Source organism: Rhinolophus sinicus, chromosome 6, assembly GCF_057876585.1.
Source record: "Rhinolophus sinicus isolate RSI-liver-muscle chromosome 6, RSI-T2T, whole genome shotgun sequence".
Classification (NCBI taxonomy): Eukaryota; Metazoa; Chordata; class Mammalia; order Chiroptera; family Rhinolophidae; genus Rhinolophus; species Rhinolophus sinicus.
The window spans coordinates 62,221,701-62,249,569 of record NC_142506.1 but is presented as its reverse complement, the minus strand read 5'-3'; positions in this window follow the sequence as shown (position 1 = coordinate 62,249,569).

Sequence of the window (27,869 nt, the reverse complement as noted above, 5' to 3'; positions counted from 1 at the left end):
CCTCTTTTATTTCTGGAATTTATTATTTACTATTTTCTGACCATGGCTGACCACAAGTAATTGCAACTGCAGAGAGTGAAATCTTGGATAAGGCGGGGTTACTGTAATTTAATTATGCTTTAAGCATATGTCATGCTGCTCTTTCCTAGTGTAAAGAGCAAGTGCTTCTATTTGAAGAAATGGGGACGAAAACGCGTTAACACGTTAAAAACATCACTAAATCCGACGTCCTTTAGACAGTGGAAGTAAATAAGCCAGGTTCAGGAACCTGAAATCTGGACTTTGGTCACAGTAAATCTTACAGTGAACCCTATCTATGGACGCTTCCCTTTGAAATCTAGCTCTCCATCACTATGTCTAAAGACAACACGGCTTAAGTTTGCTCCTTCAATTTGTTTTTTTTCTTTTAAAATCAGCAAAATCTACATTTTCATGTCACCTGGGAACATGAAGAAAAATGCACAGCAAGGACACAAGGGGAAACTTTTTGTAAATTAATTTCCATGGAGAACAAGTGTCCTACGAGGTACATTTTGATACTACCCTGGAAGGACAAACACCAGCCCTTGAACACCATATGTGGTCTGCATTATGGCTTCTTGGCACCAATCCATGATCTATTTCCAGCAGCCACCATTTCAAAAATGGATGAGGACCTGGAAAGCACAGAAGGCCTAAAGAAATCACTTGAGTTCTGCTTATTAGCATACTCATTAAGCCTAATCAATAATTGATGAACCATTTGTGAAAAACATATGGATTAAATTACATCTTGGCTTAGGTCATTCAGTAAAGAGTCATAAATATTTTGTCCCGTTGTTTGCTATGTAAACAAGATGTCAAAACTAATTCCGTAACAGATAACTGAAGAAGCTGGGCTTTCTTTTCTCTGCGGACCAAAATTATAATGTATTCTGCCATACTTTAAATGTTTTAAAAGAATTGCCTATAGGAGCTATTGGAACGTAAAATTAGTGGGATATAATGGGACCTTAAAAAAAAAATTTGCAAATAGCCTCTAAGAAGTGCTTGAGAGAAAAAAAAAATCAAAGGCATCTATGAGAAATGTGTTATAAAGTCTTAAAAATACTAGATTCTTCTGACCCACATCAACTATATTCTGACGTACTGGTACTGCAATAGTTTTCAGCTAATAAAAATCCACAGTTTTGTTATTATATGACTATCAAGTCAAAATACATTAAAATATATCTTATTTTAGAACAGTTTTAAATTTACAGCAACATTGCTAAGATGGTAGAGTTTCCACATACCCCACACCCAGTTTTCCCTATTATTAACTTCTTATATGACTTTAATACCTTTGTTATGATACATTATTAACCAAAGTTCATATTTTATTCTGATTTCTTTAATGTGTACCTAATGTCCTTATTCTATCTCATGACCCAATGCAGGATAACACATTCCATTCAGTTGTCTTATCTCCTTAGGCTGATCTGGACTATGGCAGTTTCTCATACTTTCCTTGTTTTTGATGACCTATCAATAGTTTGGAGGAATATCGGTATTTTTGCAGAGTCTCTCATTGGGGATTTGTCTGCAGTGTTCCTCATGATTAAACTGGGTTTTGAGAAGGTAAAGCACATTTCTCGTCACCCTGTACCGGGGTGCATGCTGTTAGCATGACTTAGCACTCTTGACACTAGCCTTGATCACCTGACTGAGGCAGCGTTTGCCAGGTTTCTCTGCTGCAAAGTTCTTCCCCCAGTTACCGGACATTCCTTAGGAAGGAAGTCACTACGTGCATTCCACACATTTCATGGAAAGTATGCTTCACCTCCGTGAGAGTGGAATATCTAAGAAAATTACTTGGGCTTCCTGTGCATGAGAGATTTGTCTATACAGTTCTTTCCTTTTACGCATTTATTCAATAACTTATGTCTATCAGTACAGACCCGAGGATATGTATTTCATATTTTGAGCTATAATCCAATGATATTTTATTTATTGTATTGCTCAAATTGTTATAGCCTCGGTCATTGGGAGATCTTTCAATTTGGTTCTGTGTCAGTTTTTAAAGAATACCAGTGTATGTGTGCATTTGTTTGTGTATGTGTGTGAGCATTTGTGTATGTGTGTGTATGTGCACACGTGTGTGTGTGCGTGTGTGTATGCGCGCGCTTAAGAACTTCCTTACATGGTGGCACTACATGGTGCTAAAGATTCACTCATTTTGTATATTTTCCATCACAGAGATGATGGATCTGGAAAAAAAATGCAAATGGACCTTGAAAATCTTTTTTCCTTTGCATTTTTCTGTTTATGCACTGTGGTGGGCATAGGAGTGAACTGCAAATTATCCACACACACACACACACACACACAAAATGGGGCCATTGATACATTACCAAGTGTAACAGTGAAAAGCAAAGGTTAAAATGAGACTCGATCTTACTACAAGGATGAGAATATCTTGCATTTTCCTTCATGTTCACAGCGACCTATCCACTCACTCTTGCCTTTACAAACACCACACGTACTTTAACATTTTCTAGCTTCAGTTGAAGCTCATGTTATACTTTGTGAATAGTCTTTTGCTACTTATCACAATACTGCAAGTGACTTTGGAAGAAAAGCAGATTTCAAGTGCAGAATAAAATTTTCATCCATGAGGTGGAGAATCTTAAAGAAAATTACAAAATATGATCTGACTGTTATTCTGAAAATTCATTTGCACTGAATAATTAGCACCGAGGAATGCAATGCTTCTGAAGCTGGTTTAACTTTCCCAAGAGTTATTTGTCCATATCTGAAAAGGAATAGTGGTTTCTTCCTTGATGATTAATTAGAATGTGATACATAGTGTCAGATAAAGGAGTGGTACTTGGCATATATTAATGTTACCGGAATTCAGTTTTCTGTTCCACATTACACACACCAGTGGCATCTTAACAAAAAGGACAGAATGTATATGTACACTATAAGCCTTATTTATAATACAAACATTTAAATATGATGGTTTGCCTTAGTATAGCTTTTACAATATTTGTAATTACTTAAGTAGATTTATTTGTCATTATTTTTTGCAAGTTCTTTACTCAGTTTTCCTCTGACACTACCAATGTATTTTTGCCTCAGTGCCTTAAATTATACATAGCTATCCAAATACATGCACCGGAATTTTCAATATCAAAACTGAAATAACTCTTGAATATCAAATATTGGGGAAAAAACACTTATAAACAATTTTCAAACACCAAAACCTGTAAAAGTACCAGTAAAAGGCCCTTAGAGGTATTTTTATATATGAGAGTCATATTTTCTAATTACAAATTGGATGCTTCACAGAGATAACAAAAATTTTCCCCCAAGCAAATGGTAGCTCATTAAAGATGATTTTAAATCTATTTTAAGTAGAATGTTGTGTTATTTTAATATCAATTCCGGTTGTATATTTGCTGTAAAATATTAAATATGATTCTTTGAAAATCTAGTCAAACTTATTATGAAAATGTATGAACAGAAATGTATGATATTTAGAATTAATTTGAATTATCATCATTATATAATGAATAGGGTTTATATTACTCACTGTTCACTTGATAAAAACTTAGTTATATTTAAAAAGTTACTTTGAAATTTATCAAATCATTCATTCAACAAATTATTGATTGAATGGACCCTGTGTCCCAAACACTGTGCTGGGACATTGAACAGAACAGACACATAACATCTTGGTGGTTATAATATAATTGTGGTAGTTAGAGATTAAAAATATAATAATTAGAAGCAAATAGTATGGCAAAGAAAAGTACATAGTACTCTACAAGGAAGGATAGGAAAAACAAACATGGTTTGTATAGTAAAATAGAAACTAAACACACCACACATACAAACACAAACCAAAGCGAGATATTTCAGGTAAGATCTGAAAATTGAGAGCCTATTAGTCTAAGTATTATTTTGTCACTCAGGATTTAGAAGTGAATAAGATCCTCAATATAACTACATTGTCGTGTTCTCCTTGGGGTAGGAGTCTTAGGCAGTCAGGAAAAAAAAAAAAAAGACAAAAAATAAAAACATCTTTTAAAGCATTTATGAATTTGATGTTTTGGTTATTTAAAATGTGTCATTAATTACTGAGATGGGATTTTTCTTTAAGATAATATTATTGAATGTATTCAAGTCCATTGATAGGAACATGTACATATTGTTTATCAGTATTATTGTCAAACTATTAGTAGCTACAATTGTTGGTCTTTCCACTCACTGCACCACAATGCAGACAACTACGCAAACAAGTATAATGGAAAAATTGAGTTTCAGTATATTTTACAGACAATGAACCCACTGTGAGGGGTGAGGTGGAAAAATGGATAGCAGAATATTTATTTTAAAAAGTATTTTCTTCAAATTACAAAATATTAACCTTAAGCATGTTACTCTCTGGTTGAGTGAGAAATAGAGGAAATATAAGTTAAAGATATTTCAGAAGGATGACAAATATTATACATTTAATATGTACTGCTTTCAGGACAAGCCAAACGTGTGTGATTAATGACAAAGTAGGGACATCACAAAGAACTTGATTATATGAATTATATGAGAATTTTTTTCATATTTTACTGGTGTATAGTTTAAGCCATTATGATTTGCAGTTTAGCATTTTAAGTCCCATTAATTGTAGAATAAAGTCATGCTTCATCTTTGACAATTAATACGATTTTACTGGAAGAGAGAAAGAACTCTGAATTGGACTCAAAGGAGAAATCTTCTTTAAAGGTCACCCTTATTAAATGGCATGACAATTTGATTATGCCACTCAATACCCCAGTCCATTCTCAACACGGTAGCTGAAGTGATGCTTTTTAAAATAAAAGCCACGTCATCTTACTCCAACACTCTACACCCTAGCATGCCTCCACATTTCCCTCTAAATAAAAGCCAAAGTCATTACAATAGTCTCCAAGCACCAATGATCCGGTCCCCATCAGCCACCCCTTGGACATCTCGTCCTCTCACTCGTCCCCTTACCCACTCTACTGTAGCCACTCTGGCCACCTTGCTTTCTCACACATGCCAAGCTTGCCCCTTGCTTAGGGCCTTTGATACAGGCTGTTTGCATCTCCCAGAAATGCTGTTTTTCCATCCCTGATATATACAGAGTGAAATCCTTTTTCTCCTTCAAGTCTCTTATCAGATTATACTTCCTCAATTGGTTTTCCTGACTACCTTATTTAAAGTTGAAGGCATAGCTTATGGCACTACTGATCCCTTATTCTCCTCTATTTTATCATTTTATATAACATTTAACAACTTGTAAAATACCACAACATTTATGTACATAGTATTATGTTCATTTTCTGTCCTCCCCATCCCACTGAGAACATGATGTCCAAAATCCTAATGATATTGTTTGTTTTATTCATTTCTGCCTCTCAAATGATACCTTCCATATAGAAGTGTCCAGTAAACATTTGTTGAATGAACAAATGTTTGTTAAATCTTGTCCTTACAGAAAGATTTTAAAACCTTTTTGTGGGTAAACATTCAGGAGGACACTGATGAACTTTGGGTTTCAACTTTGGAAGTAGAAAGTTGGAAAGAGCATTGCTCTTACACTTAGAAGAAAATACTGAAAAATCTGCAAATTCACAACTTATTTTTTAATGCATCATTGGTCATCAATCTAAGCCTGAATAAGGAAAAACAAAAATACCTGTGAAAAGAGACAAACTCCTCAAAAAACGCTCACTACATAATCATAATCAAGAACAAATAAATAACCTGAATAGACTAGTGTCTCTAAACTGAATTGAATTCACAGTGAAATACCTTTCAACTAAGAAAAATCCAAGCCTGGGTGGTTTCACAAGCTTAGCAATAAAGGCTGTTCTGTTCTAAGCTTTGAGAGTTACGGGAATATCCTCTCGCTTTCAGTTAGAAGTTACAGAAAATGCCCTGACATCTGAGTCAGAGCATAGAAGAGATTAATTGCTGGAACTTCAATACGTTAGAGAAACAGTATACAGACCCATGGAACATCAAATAAATTTACTAGACATGGCTAGAGTAAAGAAATGGGTTGGAGATTTGGGTCTAATCAACCTTCATAGATGCCTAATAGTCTGAGAAATTACAGCCACTCCTGAGATAGGAAACATTCCATTATAGACATACCTGAGTGTATTTAGGAGCCTAAATTCACTTCATTTGTTGAAAAGAGGATGCCCTCAATTTGAAAATAATATAGGAAGGCAAAGTGACTAACAGCCATTAGATACAGGAAGGATTAGCTGATGTTATGTTTAGGAATGTCAAGGCCCAGGATGGAGGAGAAAAGACTCTGAAAATCCTTCAGAAACGTAGGGCTTGAAGGAGAAGCAATGGCAATTACTAGAAAAATCCACAAATGTCTTCATGTCTGCAGCAAAATGTTTGACAGCATTTGAACGCAGATTTTGCAATATGGGTAAGTTATCAGAGTGCAACTGTCAATTTTTCTGACAACATACAAGCAGGAAGGATGGGGGTGATCTCTGTAGACAGTGTAAAATTGGAAGGAGATGTACAAGAGTCCTTATAACACATTTATCTGAAGCACATTTTGGAAAATTAGACCTAGCGGGAGCATATCATTATGGGAGTAAAACGTTTAATTCTGAAGAAATGTAAACCTCCCCAAAAGACTAGGGGAGGGGATATGTACATATATGAGAGTTGGATAAATGAAAAATTTCAAAATAGGACGGCAATGCCTCTATATTCCAACAGGACTGAGACTCCTTTCCATTCATTGGAGCATATATTATTTAAAAAAGCATAAGTCATTAGGCATCCTCTTCCCAAGTGTATATCTTTAAAAGAAAAAAGAATTGGCATATAGGTATTTTATTAAACGTATTGGCCTAATTACTGGGAAACAATGGGGCTGTGGAAAGAGGATGAAAAGAGTTTATAAAATTTATATTATGTTCCAATAACGATGCAAGCAGTAGTATCTGAGCAGGCAGAGCTTGTTTATCCTTCTTCATATTGTACTTTTTCCAGTTTCCTTCACTTTGATCTCGGTGGTATCAAAAGATTTACTTCTAAAAAATATATGGAACATTTTATATTCCAGAGTCTCTCCTCCATATATTAGATCCTATGAAAAATATACTTTATTTGTCCCATAATTCATCATTTTATATACCCTATGATGACCATGTCCATGTATGAACAATAATTTAATATCTTATGTTTAAGTATAAACCACCAACTTAACTTAGCTCAGGAGAAATATATCTATATACACATAGGATATACTAATATCCTATGTAATACGTCCCATAAATCTTAACATTCTTTGAATTTAAAAGTACTTAACTTGATTGATTTTCGTGAGGTCCTATTTTCATAGGTTTGAATTTCATACAAAATTATCTTTTTAAAATCTCACTAATGATGTTTTATGAAAAACCCAAGCATTACATTCTGAGTTGGCACTGTTTTCATATAGCAATTTAGAGCTGCATTAGAAAGTTAAACTAAATAAAATCAAGGTCTCCATCAATAACACCATGTTGAAATCGAGCAGAACTAATTATCACAAAACCAAAGCATCTGACAAAATTAAAGTGCCTAATTTCAGGATCATCTCAAGCCTATGACACTAAACAAATTATCTATCAAGAATGTCAACACATTTGCTGATCATTTTGTCATCTACTGAGACTATGCTTCACTGGGCTCTTTTAACCTATTTCATCCAACCACTCTCTTCTTCCTTTAAGTGTTTGTTACTCTGGGCTATCAGCAGAGCATTTTCTAGGTGACTCAGCCCTTTCTCATTCGTCACTGCATTTCTCAATATATGACATTCCTTGACAATTCTGCAGTGTCAAATGATTTTTCTTTCAAAGGAAAAATGCCACCACAGAGTTGCATTAAAAAAAAGAAGAGTAAGTTTAAAAGCCTAACAATGGGAAATTTAGGAGACTACAACTTATTCCACAGGTGAAGAATTAGTGTTTAAATTTTTCCATATTCCATTCACAGGCATATATGTATTTAAGGATTTGTCTAATAGGAGACAATTTTTAAATTGTGTCCACATTTTGTATTTGATGCGATGTGTGAAATAAGTTTTTATATTTAGCATTCTACTCTTATAGCATTAAAAAAAACTTATTTATGGTCTTCAACATTTTGGATTGTAATGAATTTGTTTTCTTATCACCTTAAATTTGGCTCTAGATTTTCCATTCTTAATCTTCTGAAACTTTACATCATTTTACTGATTTTGAGAGGTACTAACAAAGAAAGCTGAATGCAAAAGGGAAAGTTAATTGCAAATTATAGTTACGTAAAAATTAGATCAACATTGACTCATTTTTGCTATGAAAATAAGAATGAATAAAGTGAAAATATAAGTTATAGCATTGGTTATATCAGAAATCATGTGTGTACAGACACAGTTTGTGGGAAAGGATCTTATTTATAATTATAGATGGATACAGATTTTTAATGTAGATTGGTAGATGACAGATAGCTAGCTAACTAGTTAGTTATATAGATTTAGATGATACAGGCAGACAGATGATACACATATAGATATACAGACAGGTATAGAAGTGGGATAATTAAGGAGTGAATCATTTTATCTTATCAATTACCTTCTCTTCTTTTTTTTACAGAAGTTAATTTCAATTACAAATTTCACAGAATACTGATTTACTTCTCTAGCTTTATGTTCTATGGAACACAGAGACCATACACACACACACACACACACACACACACACACACACACACACATATTCATATTCATCTATGGGTGAAAGAAAGCTCTGATTTTAGTTTATAGTCATCAGTACTGCAATATTTTTTAACCACCTTCAATTGCACTAATGGATATTTCTTGATCAATACACCCTAGAAATTGTTGTGATATTATAGATTTGGCAATGTCATCAGAGAAAAATCTACCAATCCCAGGAATACAACACCCTAGAATCATTAATATTTAAAAGATGTTAGTTATGAGTCTCCATTTAAAGTAGGTAAACTGCAACACCAAATAAGTAAAATCTATCAATAGTCTAAAATACTTAAAACTTAAACAACATGCTTTATCCATATTAGCTTAATCGAAACACATTTCCACTCCTTTCCAATCATTTGGTTAAGAGTTGGCATTACTATAGGTTTTACCAAATAGGTTTAGTTGATTGTCATTTGACAAGTGATGAAAATACAACTTTAACTTTTTTTTTTCTGGTTTATTATCCCTTATAATATTGTCACATGTTTTCTCATTTCTCCCAATGGGATGATTCCTGAGGTCAACCACTTTTACTAATTCTCTCATCTTCTCAAGTTATCTTCATTTTCCCTAATGGAGCTGTGTAATTGTCCCTTTTTCTGTCCACCTGACCCCAAAAATTTTTAACAGCTTTTAAGATTAGTAACTAAATGTAATGAGAAAATGAGAAGATTTAATTTCTAAAAGGGCTAATACATTTTAAAACTACCACTTTATTCCAAAAAAGAAAGAAAGAAAGAAAATCTCATGTGATATATTTGTTATAGACCCTAATTGAAATCCAGTTATACTTTTTGATATTACAAATACAGAATTTCTAAAGTACTATTGTTTTTAAAAGTTAAATATATTTTTATAAAGAGTATATACTAGTTAAATGCTATGTTTGAATTGGTCAATGGATTGTCCAAAATTAAAATTTAATGGAGAACTGTTGCAATTTTAAGATTATTCTGTACCAAAGTGTATCTAATGTTATTAGTTTTTCTTTTTCAACTTCTATTTCTTCCTGCCTAAGAAACCGTTCCCCCAAAATGTATATCTTTATCAAAATATAAATTCTGAAAGAATTTAAGAATAGTTATTTAGAGACTGTAAAAGAATGTGGGGAGAAAAGTGGACTATGGGGTACCAGAGATACACTAAAGAGAGAAATGACAAGGATATTTTGAAATTCAAAGATATTGGAATATTTAACTTTTAACTAAACTTCAAAGCTTAAATTATATAAAATAGCTGTCAGCGCTAACTTTAGGAAAAAACAAATAATGATTTTCAAAATAACTTTACCTAAATATACAAATGAACCACATATCACTCATAATAACTTTTATCAAGATGCAGCACAACTAGAATGCATTGTCACCTATTAAAAAGCCAACACCCCTATAATTTCTGAAGAAAACACCCAGACCTCAGCTTGCACTAAACAGAAATGACAGCACAGTTTGTCATCACAAGACTATTGCTATACTCTGTTCATTATGCCTCACTCTCTATTATTGAATAGAACTGGATGATCTCTATTTCATTTACTCTAATCAGGAGGCTCTTCTAAAATGCTTCTGGTTAATATTTGGTTTGAATGAAGCACTTTATTAAAAATGCTGAATGTTTCCACTTAACATAGCCTGAATAGCTAAAAGGGAAATAATGGCACAAGCATAAAATGGCATCATAAATCAAAGGGCATCCTTTTCCTTCTAAACATTTCCAAGGTTAGTTTTCATCTTAATAGGATTGCTGATCTGCCAACGGATCAACTGCAGATATGCTTGTGACTTGTTTCAGTGGAAAGAAGGATGTCAAAAATAATGAGAAATCATCTTTTGAGCCTTGTCTAAAAGCATTTTCGTTTTGCTGCACATGCTTTGTGGGCAGGGAAAAATATTTTCCCTTCCTCAAAGTAAAATTTCAATTGATTGAAAATAAAAGGATTTGGCTGGTTCATATTTCTAAGTGGCATGGAACAACAGATCAGTGGGGTAAATATCATTTTCAGGGTTGACTTTAAATTGTAATTGTGGTAACATTGCTGATTAGAAATCTCCAGCTTTATCTGGGACAATAAGGTGTTACTACCATTTCAAAGATTAGAAAATTGTATAATCTGAAGTAAGAAGTAAGAACAATCTTCAAGCTGCATCAACAATGCACCTCTGCAAAAGGAAAAAGAGAGGGGGAGACAGGGAGGGAGGGACGAAGAGGGGGGAAGAGAGGGAGAGGGAGAGGGAGAGGGAAAGGGGGAGGGAGGGAGAGAAAAAGAGAGAGAAAGAGAGAGAGAGAGAGAGAGAGAGAGAGAGAGAGAGAGAGCTTTTTCTTTGGCTTCCTATATATGCTTTAGACTACCGGTTACACTTTCACAGATAACAAGAATTTTGAAATCTCTTCAGACACGAACAGCGACAGTTACATGACAACTCTCACTTAATTCCAGGAGACGATAAAGAGGTCTCTAAGAAAGATAAGAAACCCAGATTGTACCATATCATGTCACTCAGAACAAAGCATTTAATCAGGAAAATGGCACAAAGGTCAGGCATTTCAATCAATTTTGAAATCAGGTCTGTACAAAATCAGCACAGAAAACGTCTACATTGCTCATTCTTTTGGTGAAATCCCCTCCCTGCCGACCTCACGTAGAAGTGCCCAGTTGGTCTAAGTGGCCGACCTATGGCAAGCCAGGCTCTCTCTGCAGGCTTGCTGAATATACTCTGAAATAGATCCTCTTCGCTGAAATCATCTGATGAAACTCCTTTAAGTGGAAACCATATTGTGTTCATGACAGAACCCCAGCGTGTATCGCATAGTAGGTCTTCACTAAATCCTTGCTGAAGCCCTATGGAAGTTTACATTTCACTTCCTCAGCCATAGATTTCAAGTTCGTCTCAGGGGAAGTCTAAGGCAGAGTTTCTCTCCCTTCTAATCAAGGATTATACGTAGAAGAGCTAAGAGCCCCAGTGCTTCAAAGGGCAACTGAAATAGCTTTGGCTCTCCCACAAATCCTTATAGATTAGAGCCCTCACTTTTGTACTGGATGAAAGTGCTTTCAATGAGGAAGAATCATTTACATGTCTTATCTAGTATTTCATTTGGATATATATCCTGATGTTGTTCACGTGTGATAGAAATATTTGGAGCTTTAACTTGGGTAGAGAGAGAACAAGGACATCTTTTACGTTCCTTTATTTCTAGTCATTCGTCTAATTGTTTGAACCTGGGCTTTAAAAACTATAGAAAACCCTGTTTAGCGATCATCTATTACAATTTCAGTATTTTTCTTATTGGCTTATATGACTTTGTTAAGTAGTAAATCTACAAAATCTTTGCAATATTTCTTGAAAATATTTCCAAAGCACTCGATCTTTCTTTTCACTCAAGGTGTGTTTGAAGTGTGTGGCTGTGTGGTTACTGTTTTGATGCAGATATTCTTCAATGATAGCATCCATTTCAAAGCACAGACTGTGTCATCTTTGCAGTTGCGATTCTGAAGGTGCCATCACTGAGGCCATTCTTCCAAATGATCCAGAAAGGTTATCATTCAGTGTCGGGTAAGAAAACTGTCCAACGTTTGAAAGTCAGTGTTGCCAAAAAGGACAGAACATCTACATTATTACGTAACAAAACAAAGTGGGATTTTCTTCACGAGGAGGGCACCATCCGTTGGCTTGACCTAGAGTCATAGCTATTGGTACCATGTGGTTTGGTGTGAAAATGACAGTCACAGGGAGGTGTCTCCCACTCTGTCTTGTCTTGGTGGGATCTGAGTTGGTTTAATTTAGTCCCACGTTTATCTGAGGCAGCTACTTTCCCTTCATTCCCTGAGGATCTCATTAGTATCTAGGGCTTCCTTTCCCTGGAGAGTCTAAGGTATATCCTGAATCACTCAAAAAGGTGTGTGTGTGTGTGTGTGTGTGTGTGTGTGTGTGTGTGTGTGTGTTGGGGAGAGGAAGGGGGTGAGAAAAGTCTTGGGCAAGTCAATCACTGTTCCTGGAAAACGACTGGCGAGTTTGCCTCACTGGGTAAAACCACCGGGCACTGACCTGTAGGTCTCTGTCCCTGGCTAAGGACCCCAAGACTGGACTCCCTCCCTCCCTCCCTCTCATTCTCCTGTTCCTGCGACTTTCCTTCCCTTTTTCCCTAGCTTTGGCCAGCTTCTATCCATTTTACAGGGTAAAGCTTAAATCTGCACACCAATTCATACTTCAAAATAGTATCCTCTTATCACTCAAATAAGAGGTATTTCCAAAAAACTGGAGGAGCTGAAACAACGCTTTGGAGGGCATGAAAGTGAGGCAATGGGGATGTTTAACCAAAAAGACTCCCTGGCACTACAACCGCTGTTACAGGCGTGGAGGGCGCCTAAGAAATGGGTTCCTACGTGGATTTTTACTCCACTCTGTCCTTTTCCTGACTTTTTGTTACAGGTTCTTTTTCCTGTAGATGAGTTTGTGTCTGACCATGTTGAGGCACAGACGTGAGTAAGAAGTGTTGTGTAAGCTACGCCTATTTCATATTCAGACATCCTCTTGCTTTTTTAAAGATGGAGAAGCTTTTGCCTACATAACAACATTCTGTAGCATAAATTATCCAGAAGAAGGCAACCCTGGCTTGGGCATTTATAAATGTTTTCTTCCATTATATCTGCCTCCTTCTGCTAGCCTCAAAAGGATGTTTTCCTTTGACAAAACATGCAGCCATCTGAATGTAATAAAAGACAACGGGCTTTTCATGGCAGGGTATTTTAAGACTTTCTTGAATTTTCAAACTGGATTACATAACTTCCCCTTATAAAAACATGTAGTTGAGGTGAGGGGGTAGAATCCTGAAGAGGCACTGCCTTTGGATATGGAGTGGCTGGTTAGGCTTACAGTCCCGTTCATTTATATCATATTCAGGGTATTACAAACCATACCTCAGCAAATTTACATGAAAATATATATCCGGTGTGTTTAAGAGACCCAAAACTGCCATTGTTAAAATATGGGGTGTATCTAAACGGTGAATGAGGAGATACTATAAAAAGTAATGCGAAGACAGACAGCAATCATAAAAGTAGTATTTTAAACATTTGTTTTCACTATGTGTGACTTTGCAGTTTATTTATCGCATCCATTTCAAAAGTGAGGGTGTAGTAGCAGATACATCAATAGGTCAACACATCTGCAATTCACCACTGCTATACAGTTTGGTAGATGTCATAGCATAAACAACAACAACAAAAGGAATAAGACTATGGCAAAATTGAAATAAAAGATGATGTGTACTCTAAGAAGACATTTTCCCATGAAGGATCTTTCTTGAAATTATATCTTTTCAAAAATGGAAGTAGAAATGGAATGAGGAAATTAAGATTCAACTTCTGAAAACGCAGCACAACTTGCTGAAAATAATTATTCAGTGACAGAAATAAATGCATCTGAGAGCATGTGAGTGTAATTATGTACCACAGGTAGTAAATGTCATGTTATGTTTCAATGATTTTATGGATATCAAACTCATCTGTATGCTATTTCTAATAGCAATTTTATGACTAAAACTAATAAATATAGGAAACTTCTGATTTTTAATAATACGAGGTTTCTTATGGTGGTAGTGTATCTTGGCTGATGCAAAATGATAAATCTGACGGCTAAAGTAAAAGCAAGCCTTGAAAAATAACATATTAAATGCATTCCTTGCCCGAGACCTTCCTAAAGTCATTATTGCATTTTTTGAAAGTATACTTCAGGGGTTTCTTTTTCTCGTCAAAGTTAAAGCTATTAAACTTCCTGTTCCATGTAATAAATTAATAAACAAGAATAGATTAACCAAATGATACGGAGCATTACTTTCTTCCAGTTCCTTTCTTTCTCATCGACTTCATTGTTGTTTCTCTCTTGGGAAATGGTGAAAAAGTTCTATTTAAATTTAGATTGAATAAAGTGCTCAGTAAGATATTTCAGACTCCCAGAAGCACGGTATGTGGTAGAGAGAGGGAAATAGACTTTTTTTTTTCTCTCTCTCTCCTTTTTTCCTGGAACTTTTAAATATGTTGGCCTGTGAGCAGCTCTGTGGAGTTCGTTGGCTGCCAAAACAACTCTGGCAGTAGTTAAGCCCCCACTGGAGATGCGAAAGCAACCCAGAAATGATTTCCCTAAATACCCACTATCTTGTGTGGCTTGGTGAACTCTCATGTTGACCTTTCTTAAGGGTATCTGCCTTTAATTTGTGAAAATCCTGCAGTGTTTGCTAGATGCCACGGGGGAAATGAACCCATAGCAGCAACCACCAAGTAGTTTTTCTTTGCGGTTGAGACTCTTCCTGGGTGTCTGCTCTCACTGTGATTTCTGCCAAAATGAGCTTCACCATAACGAGCGGGGCTGCCCACACTGTCTATGTCTGGGGTAAGATGTAACATATCAAACAGGAGCACTCTGGAGAATGAAAGAGGGTTCGATTAACAATTATATCAGGACAATACAGGTAAGTTAGGAATGCCCCAAGGACACCACAACAGGCCAGTTACGTACAACACACATATAGTACACCAGCTGGGCAGTTCTTTAACTTATTAGCATAACACCTCCATCAATTTGGGGGAAAAAAATCTGATCATGACACTTCCTTCTGAATAAGATGTTGTCTGTGAGCTAGTGAACAGCTGGACAAATTGTTGACGCTAGGAATATTTGGTCTGTGTTAATATATGTCAAATTCTGTAATTTAGAATAAAATTTCTACAATGCCCTTTCACTGATTAGTAATGATCTTTATCTACAGTTCGAACTGCCATCTCTACGCAATTTATCTTCAACTAGATTGATTCTTCTTTCCTATGTGTAAATCCATTGCCGTGAATTCCACCAGACTCTCCTATAACCATGCTTCCTGTCCTTTTCGAGAATCACTGGGTTATGTAATAATTAGGGAGCAAATTCCCCAGAGGAGAATGTTTCAAGGAGAACAGAGTTTAATAATTGATTAAACACTGGTGATGGTATTGTCATGAAAGAAGGGTGTTCTTTTTAGCAAATTAAAATGTTAAATCTTCTTGTGCTTTCTGAATACATCCTGACAAAAAATCACTTAATCATGTAATAAGGTCTTATTTGTGTCATTAGATGCAAAGGCAGGATCTTGACTTTTTTTTTTTTTTTTAATTGTCTTCAACATCTGTTCTGTTCTGACAAGAGATCTACCTGGAAAACATAGCCCATGAATGGTTGATTTCAGTTATTTGATTTTTCTAATTCTTACAAAAATGCTCTTTGATGGTATCAGGTTTGCTCATCCACAAATATGCATTGAACACTTACAATAGGAAAGGTGTACTTGTAAGCACTGGTGGAAACAGTACTGAAGAAATTATAAAGGCTTTCTGCTCTCAGGGAGTTCATGGTCTACAGCAGAGAGGCATCAAATACATACATTAATAAATCAGCATGGGAAATACCAATAGTGATAACTGGTAATCAGATAATTAGCGTGAGACACAAGTGACTGAATCAGTGAAGGCTTTGCTGGAGAGATTCCATTTAAGAAGTAGAGCTCCATTTGGCTAAGGGAAAAAAAACAACAACAAAAAACTCAGTGCTATTCCCAAACAAGTATTCCCCATTCTTAGATTTTATCATTGCCTCTTCTATCATTCTTAATATCTCTTGAGCATCTAGTTTTCTATCTGTTGATTAAGTACACAAACAAAACTTTCACATTTGTGGGATTTTGCCCCACTCCATAAACTCCTCTCCCATATATAAGCACTCTACAGTGCCAGGCTATAAGGTAAGAAAATCTATGAACCCTCCATCTTAAAGATAGACACTATGAAATTGGAAGTACTTATTTCTTTAATAGGTTTTGATTTGTTTTTCCCTAAGATCCTTAAAATTATCCCAGACAAACAGACCAATAGAAGAGAGAATCCAGCAAGTGACCCATATATATTAGGCTACCAAGGTGACACTAATGTACAGTACAGAAGATGTTTTTTCACTAAATAGTGATGGGTAACTGGCTACCCATGTAGGAAAAAAAAAACTATCTTTATTCTTTGCACTGTATACAAAAAGCAACTGATGATGCATCATGGATAAACATGAATGGTAAAAACAATAGAGATTTTGTAGGAAATAAAAGCAATATCTTGATCTTCGAATAGCCAAAGGTTTCTTAAGCAAGATAAAAGAAGTACTAACTACAAATAAAATTATTCGTAAAAAGACTACTTTAGAACAATTGAGATAAGAAAAGGTACTCGACTGCATATATCATTATGAAATGAATAGTAACACCACATAATAACACTGCACACATATTAGACTGGTGAAAATTTAGAAAGAAAATGACACACAATCTCAATTATTACAAAGAAAGATTGGAAGTACCAGGCACTACTTATAAGATTGAGACTTGGTAAAATGACTGTGGAAACCACTTGCCAGAACCTATTTAAGTAGAACACACATAGACCTTATGAATAGAAATTCTACTCTCATGCTTTCCCCACATTCGTGGATAAGCATGCTCATCAAAGACATGTATAAAGATGTCCATATTTGCACTATTCTTAAAAAAACAAAAACTAGAAGCAAATGTTCATCTACTGTGAATGGATAAATAAAATGTGATGTATTCATACAATTCAATACTATATAGCAGAAGCCGAAAATTATGGATTATGAGCCAATTCTGGTATGAGGCCTGTTTTGGTATGGCCTGAAAGCCAAGGATAGTTTTAATATTTTTGCAGGATTGTAAAACACACTCACACACACAACACACACACACACACACACACACACACACACACACACACACGAGAATATGCCACAGTTCTGTATGCATCCTGCAAAGCCTAAAATATATTATATCTGTCCTTTTAAAGAAAATATCTACTGAACTCTGAATAACATAAACATAGCATTGAGAGGAATGTGCCAGACTTAAGAGAGACGATAAAGTATGACTCCTTTTAAAATGTTCAAAAGCGGGTACAATTCATCTATGCTGTCAGAAGTCTGGCTAGCATTGCCTCTGGAGGGTGAGTAGGCATTGGAAGAGGTGCAAGAGAGTTTCGGAGATTGGGATCATGTCTTTCTTCTTGCTGGATATTAGTTATACAGATACGGTCACTTGGCAGAAATCCATTGAGCTATATACACTTATAAAAGTGCACACTTTTCTGTGTTTAAGTTATATTTAATACTTTAATAAAAAATTTAAAAACAACAATAAATCGCCACAATAATTAACCATCTTTTCATAGATATATATGCATTCAAGGATATTCACCGGAGTATTATTTTAAATAGATAAGATATTAGAATAAATCTAACTCGGCAACACCAGACCTGGTTAAATCAATTATAATTTACCCACACAGTAGACTCCTGGGCAACTACAAAACAATAAGCTTACAAAAGAATATTGACTTCTACAGAAAAATGCAAATTATAGAACCACAACTGAAAAAAGATTTAAAAGAGCCTCTGTTGGATGAGTATTTTGTAAAGACACACTCATGCTAAGATCTCAGCCTAAAGCAATATGCGCAAGAAATGGTATTTTCCTCTGGGTATAAGATTAGAGGTGCTTTCAATTTATTATTGGTTTTTGTTTGTGTATTAGTATTTCCTGATGATTTTGAAAGAAAATATCTTTGCAGACATTAAAAAAAAAAAAAAAATAGTCAATTTTAAAATTTGTCCATTTTCAGTACTTTGGGAAAAGTTTGAAACGGGCACTGATTTGAAAGCCAGGAGAGTGGCCTGGCTGATGTCAGTCTGAAAGATGATTTGAAGATACGTAGAAAAAGATCTCTTGGTATCCACAGCTGTATAAGAGCTCTATAAATACGCTGCTTCTAGTTGGGTCTCTCAGTCTAAGATCCCAACACCAAAGAGATCTAAGGTTTTCCAGTATCAAAAGTGTCACACTGACATTGCCACCACCATTCATTTATAAGCCTCATAAGCCCCTGGGGGTGATAGATGACTTCCCTCTCATGCTGATACACAGAAGCTGACATTGCTTTATTATCTCCTCAAGGTTAAAAATCAATGGTTTACCTGTGAAAACATCTGTTTGTAAGCTTGTTTTTGCTTCTCTCAGGGGCCACATTTACATGCTGGGTTTTAAGCATGCCAGAAATGAGAAGCTTAAGTGTCATTTGGCCCATTTTCTTTTTAAGTATGCCAGAATGGCTCTCTATGAGAGAAAGGAAAAAAAAGAAAAAAGGAAAGAAAAAAAAAAAGAATAGCAACACAAACCTACACTCATCCATTCGTAATGAGAACAAATTAGATTTCACCTGTTAAAAATGAATGACTAGCAGCTCGGAACAGGTGACCGGAGACATGAGCATCGATTTTAGACCAAATGATGGATGCGGAATAAACACCGGGGATTCGAATAAGGACAGCTTTGTTGGTAGTGTTAGGAAAGCCTATGGGATAAAGTAGGTGACCGCATAGAGAAACTAAAGCGATTTTCATATTTAATTTGACTTGTCTTCACACACACACACACACACACACACACACACACACACACACGCACACAACCCTTAGGAGATAGTCTATTGGACAACTTAGAAATTTTCATTCAAAAATCTTTAACACAAGATAAAACAGAATTCGCTTTAAAAACAACCCTCCCACCAGGGTCACAGTGCCTGCAAGAGTTGGGCGATGGATGAAAACAATAATTGAAAACAGTTCTCTAGAATTTCTCAGTATTCGATAAAACAGCATCTCCAAGTCAACACGACCCAGAACAGAGCTCCTCTTTCTGTCTTTGCCCTGCTCCCCAAATCCCCCTTTCCTGGAGCCCTTATTTCTCTTCAGGGCAGCCCCAGCCTCCAGTTTGCTCAGGCCTCAAACACCTGGTGTCATCCCTACACCTTCTCTTGCATCCGATACCCACTTTGTCAGCAAGTCTTGTGAAATCTACCCGCAAAATATGCCCAGGAATCAGCTTCTCTCACCACCCTACGGCTACGCCCCTGGTCCAAGCTACTTTATCTCTCATGTGGATTATTATAGTTTCCCACATGGTCTTCTGACTCTATCTCCCCGCTCCTATGCTTTACTCCCAACCTACCACTCCGTCACTCTGTTAAGAAGCAGGTGAAGACACTTCCTACTTTTACTCAGATGCCTCCAGCAGGCTCCATCTCACTCAGAGAAAAATGCTAAGTTCTCACCATGCCCCTCAAGACCACATCAAAGTGTATCCTTTCATTCCTTTGCAGTATCTCCAAGCAAAAACTCACGGATTCTAATTTCCATTTGAATGCTGCGTTCTACTGTGTGTGGTTATATACATAATCTAAAGGTGGCCTCAATTCTATTCTGTCCCTTCTTCTCTTAGCTTTAGAGCTTACATGTGTTACAGCTAGCAGACAATAGTTAATGAATTAGCCATGTTTATAAGGATAATTTTCTAAAAAATGATAGTGTACCACCTAGGAGAATTACATATCCATAAAATGTTTAATAGATAAAGCGTAGGTGAATGTGTATGTTTGCTTTTAAAATATATGATCATGAAGTTAAAATGTCATTACTGACTTGGGCTGCAGCACCCACAACCCCCCAAAAATGGAATATAAAGGTAGATTATTGATGCTCTTCATCTGAAAGCAACCATGAATGCCTGAGGATTGTTTCCATTTTGGACAAGAAACAGAGCACAAACACTGTGTGTGCATTTTTTATATGACTAAATAACCCTGGCTGTTTTGAGATCAAATCAAATCAAATCAAAGAATTGCGGAGAATATTTCTAAGGCAAGGAGTTAGTCCCAAGAAATAGAGAACGGGCATAACAGCATGGATGGACCTGGAAGGTATTATGCTGACTGAACTAAGTCAGACAGAGAAAGACAACTACCATATCATCTCACTTACATGTGGAATCTTAAGAACAAAATAAAGAAAGAAACAAAATAGAAAGAGACTCACGGCTGCAGGGAACAAGCTGATTGTTGCTAGATAGGAGGGTGCTGGGAGCCAGGTAAGAAAGGTGAAGGGATTAAGAAGTAAAAATCGGTAGTTACAAAATAGTTATGGGGACATAAAGTAAAGCATAGTGAATATAGTCAATAATGTGATACTGATCTATATGATGTCAGATGGGTATTAGATAAGTCATAGGGATCACTTCTTAAATTGTATGAATGTCTAACCACTATACACTACACCTACAATTAATAATTAAGATAAAATAACATTGGATGTCAACTGTAATTGAAAAATTAAAAAGAAGGGGGTGAAGGTGCAGGGGAATAAGAGGTTCAAATGTCCAGGTATAAAACAAGTACGTCATGGGGATGTAATGTACAGCACAGGGAATATAATCAATAATATTGTGATAACGTGGTACCGTGCCACATGGTTGATGGATTTATCATGGTGGTCACTTCTTTAGGTATATAAATGTTGATTAACTATGGTGCACCCCTGAAATTAATATACTATTGTATGTAGCTACATTTTAATATTTTTTTTCTTTTAAAAAAGAGACTAGTGCAACCAGTCTGAGAATCCTAATACCAACTGCCAATTTCCCAACACTTATACCTTTGTAAACAGATGAGAGAAAGGGTTGGATTCACAGTTCCTATGATTACTTCTCATCCAGATTGCCTATGAAAACAATGGTGTGTTCTCAGATTCACTTGTATTTGATCTTAGATTTAAAGGATATTTATAGAAACTTCCAACGCATGCATGGTTTACCTTCAGCCTCTGTACACTCACTGTTCAGAGCAAGGTATAAGGGCTGCAGGCCCTGGGGTGGTCCTGACACTAAACTTAGACGTCTAAGTTATTTAACCATTTGATCCCTTTCTTTCTTCATTTAAAAATGCCAATAATAATAGTTCCAACCAAATAGGGATGGTGTAAGGTATCAATGCACACGAAGTATACATTTTGTACTAGTCCCATAATATTATCTGTTATCTTTTTACTAACAGCCACTACTCCCATTCCCAGTTTACAAATTTAAATAAATTAGAAAAGCCTGAATAAACTTATTTTCTCAGAAAAGCTATGTGAATCTGAGTATCTGTGAACTCTCTAATGATTCAGGAGAGCTAAAGATGAACTCAGCATCAAATCACATTCAGTTACTCAGTGCCTTTTCTATACCAGTGTGGTTTGAGGCAGGAACAAGGGGCAGGTCTTTACGTGGGTACCCCTGGAAGCTGACCCCATTTTAAGGATTCAGGTACAGGTAGTTTACTTAGAGATGATCCAGGAAACTTCAAGAGGAAAACAGGAAAGTGAGAAGGGGAAAATAAGACAGCCATAAAGGAGTTTATCAAACAAGTTACAACCAAGGTCAAGGGTGGCTTGGTCCCACCGGTGAAATCTGGGAGCCAGTGGAGAACACCGACCTCCGTTATCCTGCCTACAGAGTGAGAGAGGAGGAACATTTATCCCACAGTTGCTGGTTCAGTGCTACTTCTAGTTGTCAGAAATCCCTTGGCACTTCTTTCCTGATTTAGTACCGAATAGGCTCAGAGGCCCAGAGAGCATCTTCAGACGGAGGCACAGGTCCCAACGGTTGGGAATTGCTCTGTTGGGCATGGAAATGGTAACTGCCAAGGATGTGTGGACAGGGTACCGACAGAACCTGATAAAGAGCACACAGAGGAAAAAGAGAGAGCAGGACCAGAAAAGCATTTGTACGTATTGGCACATGTAAAATCTAGGTAGACTGAATGTGTAGGTTTCTTATTGTGAAAAAGAAAAAATAATAATAATCTTAAAATTTAATCCTGGAGTAGTTTTAGAGAAAAAGGAAATTTGAAGGGTAGTTTAGATTTTAAAATCCGCCAAAGAAATATCTAAAGAATTGATTGCAATGGTAGAATGGAATGGAAACAGAAAGAGGAAAAGAATAACACGAGTTCCCAAAGACATTTAATGCTACCCCAATTCCTCACATAATGATGAATTTTATTGTACCATAATTCTTATTTATTAAAATTTTGTGTGTGTGTGTTTCAACAGCTCCAATGAGATGCAACTTTTTGTTTTTATGTCGGTCCAGGGAGCATTAGAGGACACCGTGCTCATATAACATATTAAGCACACCATCACTTGCACATCAAAATCTAATAAATTCTTGCATCTTGTGATTTAAAAGGAATGCAAGGTCCTGAAAGGTTAGAACACATTACAGTCTTAAATTTTCAAGTGTGAAACCCTGCTTCTGTACAACTTGTAAAGAATGTGAACATTAAGTTTTAAATAGGTTTGCCGGAGAAAGCATTATTCATGCCAACTTCTTGTAGTTTTGTGTTGGATTGACCCTTATAAGAAGAATATGTGGATTTATCAGTAAAATATATACATATATGTATGTGTATATATATGTATATATTTACTATATATATATCTATATATGTGTGTATATATATATATATATATATATATAGAGAGAGAGAGAGAGAGAGAGAGAGAGAGAGAGAGAGAGAGAGAGAACAGTTATAATGGGTAGAATGCAGCATAAAGGAAAATAATGGGGTGTTTACTGTAAGCAGGAGGCAGCCAGAATCCGTACAGTGGATTCGGCCTCATGGTAAGTGGGGAACCCCTACAACCTACTCTCAGAAGCAAAGTAACTGGTATCCCACACCTCTACCAAAATTCCGGTGGGTGGCAGATAGAGACGTTTGACTAGCTCTGAAAACAGCATGGAAAACCAAAGCAAAGGAAACAAACAAAATCTTTCCTTGATAAGCCATGCCAGTAGAGTGAGCTACAGGAAAATATGCTCCCAACATCCACAGAGCTCAGTGAGCCAGGAAGCACAAGCCCTGAACTTGCTTTAAGTTCTGTGTACTGCCCCCAGATTTCTGGCAGAAGCAAATTCAAATATCCCTGGAATGTGCTTTCATCCAATGCTTTGAAGAATCCCCACAAACATTACCCCCAGGGCAAATATTAGCACACTTAAAGATAACCATGTACCCATGACACCAAGGGAAAGAATAAATACAAAAAATATATATACATTAGAAACAGACTCACACAAACCTTAGATACTGGAATTATCAAACATTATAAAATGAGCATCTTATTCTGTTTAAGTAAGTGACAAGATTTAAATTTATCTCTAGGTAAGTATAAATTAAATGACAGTCAATCTGGAAAAGAAACAAAAACAACTTCCAGAAATAAAATTACATATACATACATAATTTTATTTATATATATAATGATATATATACACATAGTATATATAATTATATAAAGACATAAAATCATGTATATGCACATATATATGTATGTATATGTATATGTGTGTGTGTATATATATGTGTGTATATATATATATATATATATATATACACACATATATACATAAAACATATTGGACATACATGTCAGCAAATGGGAAAAATAGAGTATTAGCAAACTAGTTCAGGAGAAATGAACCAAAATATATTTTAAGAAGAAAAAAAAAGGCAGGGCAATAAAGCAGAAAGTAAGAGACATGGAATACATAATGAGAAGTCCTAACACGTGTTTAACTGGAATTCAGAGGGAAAACAAAAAGAGGAAATCAGTTTGAGGCAGTTATGTCAAGGGATATGGTTTAAGAATTCTAGAACTTCTGAAAGATGCCAAGTCACAAAATCAGGTGTAACAGCCACTTCTACTGAGTGATTTTATGATCCAAGGCAAGTTACTTATAATTTTGGACTCTCGGGTTCCTCATTTATAAACCAGGGTGAATCCCTAACAGATTAGGGTTTTCATATGGATTGAATGTGAAAATGCACAAAAGACAACTTTTACACTGACTGGCACATGATAGATACAAAAAGCAAACAAACAAAAAAGAACGAATGGTAGATGTTAGAATCTCTTATATTCACACAATCGCCTTGTCCCCATTCATGATGGGACAAATAGATAAGAGTGGGCACTACAGCAATTTCATGTCCATAGAATATCAAATACCCTACATAGGAACAGTTCGTGAAACCCTAAAAACTCATCTACTGACAGAGGAATTTCGACCACGTGCTGTCCATCAGTTACGCCTAAGACTCAAATCTCCCTCATCTGAAGAGTCTGTAAATATCCAGAATGGTCAGTTCAGAACATTTCTAAGAAAACTGTTATCCCAGTAAAACAGAAGACAAAAAGGTAAGGGGAGAGAGGAAGTAATCCCGAAGTGAGATAATTGCAAGTGACATTAGGTAACAAAAGTCCTTATGTTAGAATAGCTGATGGACCCCCAATTGTACTAGACACAACAAAACAGCAGAAAATGGTGGACAATTACAGACATTTTGTGACATTCAAGAGTCAGTTTGTGTGCCTCTAAAGTAAATGTCGAAATGTATTTAGTTTTCTTATAAGATATCCTTCTGGATGGAAATTGCTTACCTATGTTTCCCAGAAAATAAGACCGAGCAAGACAATTAGCTCTAATTATTCTTTTGGAGCAAAAATTAATATAAGACTTTATAAATAATATAATATAATACCAGCTGTTATATTGATTTTTGCTCCAAAAGACGCATTAGAGTTGCCTGTCCGGCTAGATCTTATTTCAGGGAAACAAGGTACTTACTTGTCTGTCTATAGTTTCCTTGAGGGCAAGGACTAGGCTTGGACCTTAGAGCCTGGCACAGAATAAATTCTCAAACAACAGTGAAGACCAACTGTATTAAAAAAGTAGTGACTAACTGAGGGAACAATGTGAAAAATATTTACATAGCCTGTTAATGGAAAGAGTAATATTTTATAAAAAGATTGTATAGAGAACAATTACAAGTTTTAACCTATGCGTAGAAAAATATGAGAAAATAGGCCCAAATGGTAGCAGTTGTTCCCAATGATGATAATTATATACTGAAATTGGAATTGGTTTCCAATTTTTATATCCCTCTTTCCTTTAAGATGTTCTCAAAAGAATCTGCACTGCTTCTGTATTAGAGGAATAACGAATTATGCAAATATAGATAGAGTCTCATGAACACAATTTCTAATACATAATACAATTTCTAACACATCTAATCATAAAGCCTAACATTATATCTGACCCTGCTATATTCTTATATCTGCTTCCTGTCAAGTCAAATAAATATTTATTAGCTAAATATGAGTCAGACAAGTGCAAGACAGGATACCTTTCTTCACAGAACTTTTGGGAGCCAAAACTGTCCTATAGTTTTTGTTTTTTAACAGTTTTTTCTGGTGCCTTCCACAGTGTCAGACGATACAACGTGCACACAGTAAAAACTGAGGACTTACTCAATCGGGGACTGTAAAAAAATAAACATTTGGTTTTGGGGAGATGAAAAATAAAGCATTTCTTCAGAAAGGGGGTGGTGTTTTTAACAACATAGATGTGAACACAAGCACAGAGCATGTGCAATCTAATACCCATTAAAGACGATACTGGAGGCTGAAGAAAGACATTATTTCTTTATAAATATTCTTTGTAGACAGAAACCATTTACATTATGACCCCAAAGGATGAGACGGGGCAACTTTCAAAAATTATTTTTCAAACTTTTAAATATCACTTGAATTAGTTAACAGATAAGAAGACAGAATTAGGAGGATCTGTGTTCCTAATTACAAGCTTAATTATTTTACTTTACTAGGTCCTATTTTTAGAAATAGAATATTATATCCTATTTTCGTCATTTAATACAAGTATATTCATCAGACCCTGACTATTGGTGACATCAAATTCTGACTGTAGCCTAACATTTATATAAAGATGTTTTTACTTGAAGTATCTGTGTAATTATGCCACCCACACATGACTGAACAGAAATGTTCTGTGATACAAATGGCAGGTTATTTATAAAAAGAAAACAAAAGAGTCCAAAAATATTCTTGGATGTAGGAAACCTATCTGTTTTTTGCCATTTGATTTCCATTCCCAAATTGCCACTGTTTATGCCTTCCATATAAGTTACTTCTAAATTCCTTTGAAATCAAGTAGGCACCTTAATACGTAAAGTTTACTTAGGGGAAAAAAAATCCCATAATGAACTAGTTGAAACCCCCTAGTGAGATAATTAAAATCATCTTCATCAACTGCGTTTAGCATTTATCTAGTCACCTTCTTGTGTCATTGATAACGCTCAGACACAAACTGTGCAGTAAATGTTACTCATCCCTTGGACAACAGTGGGGGCAGTAAAAGTTTGTCATTCCTAGGACAGAAACCAGGTATGCATGCACTCCACATACATCTTGGGATCCATGGTACATACATGCTATTAAATCACTTTAGTCTAATTCATATCGTTTCTGCTAACAAAATCTCAATTCTTGTATTTGCTAATGATTTCAGCATTCCTGCTGACTTTGCCACTGGGAGTTGTGAATTCTTTCTCGGGACTTTGGCCTTTCATTCATTTCCAGAGGTACATTCGTAATATTCTTAAGTATTAGGGTAGAAACATAATTCATATACAATAATAGTAAGATTAATTTATAACATAATGACCAAGTTGCATTTTAGAAATAGGTAAGTAAAAGTGAGAGGGCTCGTAGTTATCTACCCTGTTTCAATTTTCAGCAGTTAAGTTTTAATTTTTCTTTCTTGGTAAATTTCTTAGTGTTGTCTGAGAAAGTATTTTACTGAAATTTTAACAGAAAGAAGAACACTGATAGTTTAATGCATTTTTATTACTAAATAATTTCACAAAACCACCTATGAATTTGAAAGAGCAGGTATTCGGATTACTGTTTTATTTTTCTTTTGTAACAAATGAGACTAAGATAGGTTAAGGAATTTTCCTAGGGTCTCTCGACTTGTAAATTGTAGAGTTAGTCTGAACATAGGCAGACTGAATGCAAGAACCACACCTACTCTGTTTGCTTCTGAATCCCAGTGCCCACCACCAAAATCCTTTGCACATAGTAGGTCTGAAAGCATAACTTACAGTTCCTGTAAGTTACAGAATATCTCTGTGACATATCTGAAGAAATCAAAAAGCCTATGTGAATAAAACTCTCTCAAAAGCCTATCACTGAGGCTTGAAACACTACTATGAAAATACCCTTAAAAAACAAATTCCTTCTAAAATGGAAACACTTCTTGCTGGAGTTGTTTATATAACAAA